This window comes from Schistocerca nitens, chromosome 6 (assembly GCF_023898315.1).
Source record: "Schistocerca nitens isolate TAMUIC-IGC-003100 chromosome 6, iqSchNite1.1, whole genome shotgun sequence".
Classification (NCBI taxonomy): Eukaryota; Metazoa; Arthropoda; class Insecta; order Orthoptera; family Acrididae; genus Schistocerca; species Schistocerca nitens.
This window is the reverse complement of record NC_064619.1, coordinates 422,319,751-422,330,843: the sequence shown is the minus strand read 5'-3', so window position 1 is coordinate 422,330,843 and position 11,093 is coordinate 422,319,751. Positions and strand designations below refer to the sequence as shown.

The following is an 11,093-nucleotide window of genomic DNA, read 5'->3' as shown; positions in this document are numbered from 1 at the left end:
CACGTTTGCATCCATTAGTGAATAAATGCCTCCTCTACGGTTTTTTTCCCTGCACTAATTTTACGAAGCAGTAAAGTAACGTAAAGAGAAGAACTAAAATTTAGGAGGAGAAACGACAACTGTAAGATTGCCCACGATATTGTTATACTGTCGGAGATGGACCACACCCTAACCACGAAATACACCAACATAACACCACCTCTTCCATACTTTATTGTTGGCTCTACTTAGGATGGATGTAGGATTTTCCAGACATTCGCCAAACTCACACTCTTCCATCTGACTGCCACAGAATATAGCGCGAATCACAACAGGAAATCATTCGTTTCCAGTCATCCATTGTCCCATGGCGTTTTTCTCTACACCTCCACAAGCTTCGATTAGCACTGACTACAGAAATGTGTGGGTTATGAGGAGCTGCTCATCCATTGCACCTCTTCTTTTTAACCCCTTATGCTTAGCCATTGTGCCAGCTGCACTGCTGGTAGCATTTTGGAACTCACGAATGATTCATCCCATTGATTTAGTGCGATTTGGTACAACCTCACTCTGCAATGCTCAACAGTTCCTTTCCTTCAGTATACGAGTTCTGCCTGCTCTTGGTTTAGCAGTGGCTGTTCCTTCATGTTTCCAGTTCACAGTCACATCACCACTCGGGCACATTTAGAAGCGCTGAAGTGGCCCTGATGGATCTGAGCACTATGGGACTTAACTTCTCAGGTCTTCAGTCCCCTAGAGCTTAGAACTACTTAAACCTAACTAACCTAAAGACATCACAAACATCCATGCCCGAGGCAGGATTCGAACCTGCGAACGTAGCGGTCGCGCGGTTCCAGACTGTAGCGCCTAGAACCGCTCGGCCACTCCGGCCGGCTCAGGTAATATAAAAAATGGCTCTAAGCACTATGGGACTTAACATCTTAGGTCATCAGTCCCCTAGAACTTAGAACTAGTTAAACCTAACTAACCTAAGGACAACACACACATCCATGCCCGATGCAGGATTCGAACCTGCGACCGTAGCAGCAGCGCGGTTCCGGAATGAAGCGCCTAGAACCGCTCGGCCACATCGGACGGCCAGGTAACATCCATTGATTAGTCCACCTTCGAAGTCGCTGTGATCTCCCAATGACCCACTGTGCTATCACTGCTTCTCTGCTGACAACAAAACACTCCCCCTCCTCCTTTCGTTTTGTCGGGTCGGCTTTTCGTGAAATCTAGTGGTCAGTTCCTCATTACGTAGGGGTGTCCGGATACTTTTGATCGGGCAATGTAGGTTGACTGAATTACTGTGCAGTTCATCTGAATCTACAATCAGCAGATAGTCCTACTTTATGGACTTAACAGAAAACCTGCGACGACGGCTGGGCACTGCAGAAGCTTATCCGTACTCGATTCGACACGGAATAGCCCGGTCCGCGAGCCTGCCGTGCCGATCGCTGGCGGCCCGCTAAATATAAAAGCTATTTCTACGCGGGTGCAGCGCACGGGGGAGGGGGGGGGGGAGCAGCAATCGATGTGAGGGGCACGGCGGAGAGCGCTCGTCGCGGTGGACCCATGTTGTGCTGGCGCCAGACGCTGCCTGTCAGCGCTCGCCTTCTGTTGTCGGCACGGCTCATTTACATTTACCACAGAGCAGGCCACTAATCACATTTACTACGTCACATCGTAGCTGTTTTGGTCTCAGTCCGAAGACTGGTTCGATGCATCCCTCCACACTATCCCGACCTGTGCAAGTCATTTCATCTCTGCATACATACTGCAACCCACATCTACGTAAACCTGCGTATTGTAGTTAAGCCTTTCTGTCTCTCTATCTCTCTCTACACTTTTTACCCCCTTTCCTCTCCCTCCCTACACACACACACACACACACACACACATCCCTACATTGCTGAATTAATCATTCCTTGATGCCTCAGGATAATCATTCCTTGATGCCTCAGGACGTAACCTATCAACTGACAACTTCTTTTACTCAAGCTGTCTTTTCTGCACTATTCGATTCAATACCTCTACATTATTTATTCTCTCTATCTATCTCTCTGTTCTGTACCACCATATTCCCTTCTTGTCTGTATTCTTTATCGACCACGTTTCACACTCCAGTAAGACTACACTCACGAGTACTAATTTCAGAAATGACTTCTTAACATATTTGTCCTCGATATTAACGTATTTCTCTTTCTCAAAACGGCTTTTTTTGTTATTGCCAGTAGGGACTGACTACCTTCTTTGTTTCTTCTACAGTCAGCTGTTTTGCTACCAAAATAACAGAACTCTGCTACGTGCAAGTGTCCCACTTCGTAACCTCAACATCTTTTCTTTTTGTTGATGTTAGTTTTATAACTGCAACTTTTTAAAAGATTCTATGTATTCCGTTCAGCTGATCTTTCAGATCCATCTATGACTGTGTAACAGTATCAGGGCATATCTTAAAGTTCTCATTTCTCTTCCTGAATTTTAATTCGTTTGCAAATATCTCTTTGCATTACTAACCGCTTCCTAAAATTAATGCACGGAAAAACCTATACGAGGCTTTTATTCAGCAATGGGTGCAAATGTCTTACATAAAATCTGACTTCTGCATATCTTCCGTAACGTAATCAGTGTAAACAAATATTGTAAACTGGTCTTCTCTTTGACTATAACATCACAACAATTATCATATGCACCTCAATGTACAGGGTGGTTATAATTAAACTTTCGCTATTTGAGAGGGCCCCAATGAAAAACAAGTGATCGTTGGACAATTAAACTTTGTAGAAACATTTGTAAGAACAATCTTAAAGAAAACACCAAATAATGAAGAATATGAATTCATTTTACAGCACCGTGTACTGCATATAGTACAGGTACAGTTGGGAGGCGAGGGTTGTTTGTATCACCATGACAATACACCTTGTCATAAAGCTTCACCTGTGACGGAATGGTTTGCGAACAATAACATTCCTGAAATGGACTGTTCTGTCCAGAGGCCCGACCTGAACCAAATGGAACACATTTACGATGAGTTAGAACGTCGACTTCGCTCCAGACCCCAGCTTCCAACATCGCTGCCTTCTCTGTTTTTAACATTTGAGGAAGAATGGGCTGCAATTCGCCCACAGATATTGAGGCACATCATCGAAAGTGTCCCCAGCAGAGTTCCAGCCGTAATAAAGGTGAAGGGTGGACACATCCCACGTTAATGTCCACTAATAAGCACCCAGATTCTTTTGATCAGATAGTACACATTGCCTCCAAGGTCGCAGGACTTTTTGGTACATACCCGTCAAAACTAACGGTTTCCTCTCTAATGTATTTCGATTTCCATCCTTAGTAGCAACAGTATTTCATCATGATTTTTAGCAATCGACGAAAGATCCGTATCTAAAGGCTGAGAAGTTGCGTAGGTCACACCAATACACAAAGAAGGAAATTGTTCCACGAGGACGTGTTATATACCGTCTGCTGTTTCTAATCTTTATAAACGTTTTAGGTGACAATTTGTGCAACCCTCTTAGATTGCTTACAGATGATGCTGCCATTTACAGTCTAGTACTATCGTCAGAAGATCAAAACGAATTGCGAAATTATTCAGACACGATATTTATTTGGTGTGAAAAGCGGCAATTTGCCCAAATCGATAAAAAGTGTGACATTCTCCAAACGAGTGTTAATAACATCGCTTACAGGATAAACCACACTAATTTACAGATTATCAATTTACGAAAATACTTAGGGATTACAATCACGAAGAACTTAAACTGGAGCCATCACATAGAAAATGTTGTGGCGACGGGGAACCAAAGACTGCGTTTTATTGGAGGGACACTTAGAAGAAACAACAGACGTACTACAGATAGCCTCACACTATGCTCGTCCGTCCTTTTTGCTTTGCCGTTGCGCGTGATGAGACCATTACTGGATAGGACTGACGGACAACATCGAAAAAGTTGAAAGAAGGGCGGCTCTGTCACAAAAATCTTTCTCACGACGAGATCCTTTCGGTATCTAATAATTAAGGAATCTGTGGAAACTTTCCGTCGGTGCTTGGTAGAACACCGACGGAAAATACAGTAAATGTTTTAAAGTGTGCTAACGAAGTGCAGTTAACCGTCTTGTACAGGAGATTATTGAAACATAAGCTAACGACCCGGCAACATAACTGGTCCATTAGAGAGTGTTTACATCAGAACATTACTCCAATCGTAATATTTTTCTTATGTATTCCACGTAAACACTGTCACTTTTGTGTTTTCAGTACGAATAATATCTGTGTAAGTCGCACATCATGGTTATCTGTGTTTGCGACATTCTGTTGTCACCTGAAGATGGCCTGAGATACCGAAAGCCTGTTCGCGAGAAAATAAATACACAGCGAGAACTGCAAGTAGACATGTAGATGTGGATTGCTGTTCCAACTAAATAAAAGTATAGAACAGGAAAAATAGTGCAGTGTTAGAGTTTCGGTGTTAGTGCAAAACACACAGTGCATCAAATGAATATACCGGTTTTAAGGCTTTGTAACATTTATTACATTCAACATACAGCTATAAATAATACATCAAATGAAAGAGCAACTCAGACAGTTTTGTTTGTATACCTGTGCGCAAAGGGAAGAGCATGGAACGACCGAGAGTGACTGAAGAATTTGTTGAACAAGTGAGAGTCTTTCACACGTAGCCCCAAGAAATCAGTTCTGAATGCTAGTCGTGAATTAGCAATTCCACTGATGTCTGTGTGAAGAATGTTAAGGAGATGCTTACAACTACTTCTTTGTCGTTTACTGCTGTTACAAGCTCTAAAGCCTACAGACAACGGTTCACGTGCCAACTTTACAAAAGAAATCTTGCTGCATCACTATTAAGATTTTCTGGATAGTGTCATTTTCAGTGATGAATATCGACAATTCAACCAAGTGGGAATATGAACACACACAATGTGCGCATCTGAAGTTATCAAATCCCCATTAGATGGTATAGTTGCAACGAGACTCCTCTAAATTTAATGTTTTTTGTGCCGTATCTTGACGGAGAGTTAATGAGCCTTTCGTTTTCGGTGAAGTAACTGTAACTGGTGTTTCTTATTTTGACGCGCTAGAACTATAGCCCTTTCCTCAACTGAAAGAAGACGAACGACATAACTTTATTTGGCAACAAGATGGTGCGCCCCTCACTGGCATAACTCAACACGCGACTGGTTACACGGCGTTGTAACCGACCGCTGGATTGGTCGCAAGATCCACGATGACAAAGCTTGTTTTACGTGATCTCCACGTTCATATACGAGCCGGAGCCTTGTGATTTTCACTTTTGGGGGTTCATAAATGATCATGAGTATGTACCTCCGCTACCATCTGATCTGCCCAACTATAGAAACAGCATGGTTACTTCAGACACACATTAATCATGGTTTGGGAAGAACTCGCCTATCGACTCGATGTAACGAATGGTGCTCACCTTGAACGCTTGTAAGAAAAACTGTTTGAGTTGCCCTTTCATTTGATGTACTATTTTGCCCTTTCATTTGATGTACTATTTATAACTGTACGCCGCGCGGAGTGGCCGCGCGGTTAGAGGCGCCTTGTCACTGACTGTGCAGCCTCTCCCGCCGGAGGGGCGAGTCCTCCCTTGGGCATGGGTGTGTGTGTTGTTCTTAACATAGGTTAGTTTAAGTTAGTTCAAGTTATGTGTAAGCCTAGCGACCGATGACCTCTGCAGTTTGGTCCCTTAAGAGCTCACACACATTTGAACATCTTTTCATAACTGTACACTGAATGTAATAAATGCTACAAAGCCTTAAAATCCGTAGATTCACTTTGAAACACGCTGTATAAACAACATTATACTGCAGGCACGTGACAGTCCCAAGCTGATGGTGACGACATGGGCTCTTCTTTATACTCAGTACATATGTATTCCTACTTCACGGTTACAACCGAGCCAGGCGGCGCAGTTTTCAGATAATGGACACGTGTACTAAATATTCTCGGACTTCTTGCCACGACAGTTCAGGGTAGAACCTCGACCTTTCGACGGTTTCCACTGACTGTCTTGGCTGCTCCTTATACGCCCCATGAACGTCTTCTGGTTGGTCGGCAACTACATCATGCTGTCCTACATGGCGTCAATGTCTGCGCTGGTGGCGCCACCTCTCCCTTAGGAGCGTAAACATTACCGCGAATTCCTCCGCTTCTTCTCTGCGTCGACGGACAGCTCGCGTCCATGCACCAGTAAGATTATATCCGCTGTCCCGGTTAAAGTTGTTCTCGCACATTCTTATTTCCACCGTCTCCTTAGTAACAGAATCCCTATATGTAGAACTCTCGGAGAAAACTTGTGTTTCATCAAACGGCATTTTGTCTTTGTTCATGAGGCTATGTTCAGCAACTGCAAATTTTTTCACGGGTCCGATTCTCAATGTGCCTTTGATGTGCACAACAGTCGGAGACGGTATGACAGAGTAAGGTCCCATTTTAAGCACTTGCATGTACTATGCTCCAACGACGATAGGCTGCAGAAAACGGTGCAGTCTATGAAAAATTCTGGTCTGCCAGAGGATGTCATGAAAAATCTCAGAGCTCGAGCTCCTAAACCTTCCAGGCTGTACGGATTACCTAAATCCACAAAGAAGGCGTGTCTTGAGACCTATTGGTTCTCCCATCTACAGGCTAGACAAATATCCAACTAAGTGACTTCGATAGTTGGCCGCTGCGAACATCTCATTAAAATCTCTCTGATGTTCATTGAGAAAATTAAACAAATTAGGTTGGCTCAAACGATATTTTAGTCAGTATGGGTGTGGTCTCCCTGTTAACAAAAGTTTCTACAGAGGATTCACTGAAACTGTTGGCAGAAGTCTTTCTTCCTGAAACAATAAAACTGTTCTGCAATGCTATGCCGACCACCTACTTCTTGTTTCTTGTGTGACTGTAAATTTTATGAAATGACAGACGGAATGGCTGTGTGTTCCCTATTTGGTTCCAGCTGTGGTCAACTTCTATATTAAACATTTATCATTGTGTTGACAACATATTTCTGGTCTGCTCCCATGGTGTCAAAGCTCTTGAGCAGTTCCTTAAGTACACGAACAGCACACATCCAAATATCTAGTCCACTGTCGAGACAGAGAGAGAAGGAAAGTTGCCATTTTTAGATGTGTTGGTACAACGAAAGTCGGGGGGAGGAGATTAGTGTTTAACGTCCCGTTGACAACGAGGTCATTAGAGACGGAGCGCAAGCTCGGGGGAGGGAAGGATGGGAAAGGAAATCGGCCGTGCCCTTTCAAAGGAACCATCCCGGCATTTGCCTGAAGCGATTTAGGGAAATCACGGAAAACCTAAATCAGGATGGCCGGAGACGGGATTGAACCGTCGTCCTACCGAATGCGAGTCCAGTGTGCTAACCACTGCGCCACCTCGCTCAGTCAACAACGAAAGTCGGATGGACGGCTTGGCCAATCTGCGTGCGGCAAGCGGTCGCACACCGATTCATATCTTGGTGTGCAGTTCCCGCCATCCAGTGCAGAAGAGAGCCGTTTTACGTACATTGATATACATAGTGTGCCGATGGTATCATCGCGACATGTCCGACGCCTTTGAATGCCGCGTGCAACCTCCCCGCACCGGTAGTACAAGGTGTCGTCCTCTGCCGCCTGCCATGAGGGGCGGCCGGAGCCAGCTGCGAGGAGAACGGTTGCAACCAGGGATCGAGACGGAAGAGCGGAGCCCCAGACTTCGCCAACCTGCTACTCGACATGTTCCGGACAGAAGATGCCTTTGGTCGGTATCACTGACACCGTGGATAGTACCGTTCATTAACCTTTTTAAGTTATAATGAGCTGTGGTGACTGGAACGGTCGTCGCCCAGGGGTCTGAATACCGGGCGTGTTCCATGTGGCTCAGTTGTGGCGTATATTTAACTAAGAGAACTCTGCAGGAGGGGGAGTCCGAAAACTTGTCATGCTACTCATAAGTACTGTATTCAGATGGTTATATTCGTGTCCATCCCAGAGACAAATTCTGATAGTTGTGTTGTCTTTTGTAACTGTTTACTTTGAGCAAAGATAGACGAATGAGGAACTGCAGTAATTTTGATAGGATGAGCGCATGTGTTATATTCACGTCTGGTTGTAAAATTTTCTTAGCCGAGGTATAACATTAAATTAAATTAAACGTTTCATTGTAAAGTATTTTTGCACTGTTTTAAATCAATTATTTCGTTTTTTTTTTTAAAGAGTACCAGTGGATTTTACTGGATGGTTAGTTACAATAATATTATGCTTAGAACTGTTGTATTGTTCCTACCTCCTCACCCCCAGCCCTTCCACTTAATGCTCTGTCACACTATGGTAGCAGAGAGCGTGGTTGAGTGTGAGGACGTGGGGTTGGTATGAAATATGTTATTTTTTTAATGACAGTTCACTAAGATTGAACTGTGTTATATTTTGGAGCTTTTAAACTAACGTAAACGTGAAAATATTGAACATCCATGTCATGAGCCAACGATTGTGCTCCTTTCTTTCTGAAGCACTGCATCTAGCAAACTAAGCACAGTCCTGGGAAGACAAGGAATAAGACCTGTCTTCCGACCTTCTAACAATATAAAGGAGATGCTGCGCCTGGTTAAGGACATTCTCAGGCTCAGGGTCCTTGGGATTTATAGCAGCTACATCGCTCAGTCCATTTGTACCGTTTGGCACATTAAAAATCGGGAACTCGAGAAATCTGCAGTTGCTGAGCACAGCCTCACAAAGAAACACAAAATACTGTGTGATGTAACAAAAACTTTGTCCCAGGCCCCCAAATAATTGGATTCTGTTATTAAAGAAGCAGTAGAAATGAGAATGTATGTGAACAATTTCAGCCGGGAGAGCAGATATTATCTTAGTGATGAAGAGAAGAAGCAGAGGAATTCTCCGCAATGTATACGTTCCTGGAAGCGGTGGATCCATCCGCGCAGATGTTGACACCATTTTTGGTAGCATAACGTTAAGTGCCTACTAGTCATAAGCCGTTCAGGGGTTATAAACGGCCACCACAGCAGCAGCAATGACAGGCAGTTGCTCCTGACGAAGACGATGTTGGTAACCGCCGAAAGCTCGACGTGTAACCGTGATTTGACGCGGCAAGAAGTCCGAGAATATTTTATACTAGAGTGTCATCGCTAAGAAAATGTCATTACCAAATTGAAATGTCATTATCAAATTGGACTCGTATTCGGGAGGACGGCAGTTCAAATCCTCACTGGCCACAAAGATTTAGGTTTTCCGTAATTTCCCTAAATCGCTTAAGGTAAATGCTGGGATAGCTCCTTGGAAAGGGAATCACCGATTTACTTTCCTATCCTTACGCAACCCATCTTAATTGCTATACTCTTATGTTGCTCTTTTACCGATCAATTAAGTGTTTTAGGCGTCCCTTACAGAACTGAAAGAACAATAAACGATTTCTACAACGATTTTTATACAATGCTGATGTTTGCAAGATTATCCTTTCTAGAGTAATTATGGGTGCTGCTTTTTCTGGAAATAGTTACGATCGAAGTTTCACCTCTCCCTTCTGTGGCTTTCCAGGCTCTCTAGATTAATCGTGGTCTGCCTAAACGAATACTACGTTGTTCCCGTGTGGCCTGGATTCTGCAGTCGGACGTACTTTTTCTCGCCTCGCCGTACTAAGTCTTCTAACCACTAGAAATTATTTTCTCCTATCGGGTTGATAAAGAAATTAGTTCAATGACTTTCGTGTTCACAAAGACACGTATATTTTCCCTTTAAACGCGGAATTTTTATTATATATATTTAATTTGACTGATTTGCTCAACATATTTTAGGAATGACTCATACAGATAGCTAAAAAAAATTGAATGTAGCCTTATCTTCGACTTCCGTTTTTGACTTCAAAGATATTATGCTTTCTTAGTTCCTACGAGCCAACGGCTTTGCCGCAGTGGTAACACCGGTTCCCGTCAGACCAACGAAGTTAAGCGCTGTCGGGCTGGGCTAGCACTTGGATGGGTGACCATCCGGTCTGCCCAGCGCTGTTGGCCAGTGGGGTGCACTCAGCCCTTGTAAGGCAAACTGAGGAGCTCCTTAACTGAGAAGTAGCGGCTCCGGTCTCGTAAACTAACATAAGGCCGGGAGAGCGGTGTGCTGACCACACGCCCCTCCATATCCGCATCCAGTGACGCCTTTGGGCTGAGGATGACACGGCGGCCGGTCGGTACCGTTGGGCTTTCCAAGGCCTGTTTGGACGGAGTTTAGATTTTTTTAGTTCCTATGACTACGTTCAATATACCGTATGCGGTTACAAAATAATAAAGTTTAACGCAAAAAAGGAAAAATTCTTTCTTCTCTCATCTTTCGTAGATATATTACACGGGCTCGCATCGGCGAGACGTTAAACACTGATCTTTCTTCTTTTTATGATTACGTCTTCGACATAAACTCCAAGGATCTTCATTATCACAACTATTATCTTTTGCGAATTGTTGAAAGCATCTGATTACACACTCCACAGTATTCTCTTAGAAAAACTCAAAACTTATAACATCATTAATATTATGGACTAGGTCAGTGGTTTCCAATCCTTCTGAGGCCATTAACTCTGACTGGAAACAGGTATTAGGTAATCCCTCCCCTCCCCCCACCTCTCCCATCATCATCAACATTAGCGCCTAGCTAAACATTACGACTGATTATTTCTAACAAACATTTTTTTAATAGAATGATGGATCAATTCATTCATGCCTTGCACCTACATTTAAAGTCAACCAATCTAAAAAGTATACTCTGTACTTATTGTTTGTAAATGACTTGATTGCTGGACTCCTTACTTCTGAACTGATAGAAATTAGAAATACTTGACGCCGCCAATGGAGCCTCACCAGTGCCAGTAATAACAATGATAATAATAATAATGATACTAATAATAATTATTATTACAATAGTAATAACATTAAGTAGGCCCTACAGCAATGTAGTTGCCATTACATAGTTGCCTTTTGCTGTCAATTAGTCTGTGTATCTTTTGCGAAGTGAATAATTGGGCAATTTCTGGTCCATGGCGGCAACTCGTCGAAGGCATTTACATACAGTATTTAAGCATGTGA

At 43.4% G+C, this 11,093-nt stretch overlaps 1 pseudogene; it reads left to right on the top strand.

The window, feature by feature from the left end:
- Positions 1 to 9,913: 9,913 nt before the first annotated feature.
- Positions 9,914 to 10,031, top strand: LOC126263941 (5S ribosomal RNA; annotated as a pseudogene).
- Positions 10,032 to 11,093: the final 1,062 nt, after the last annotated feature.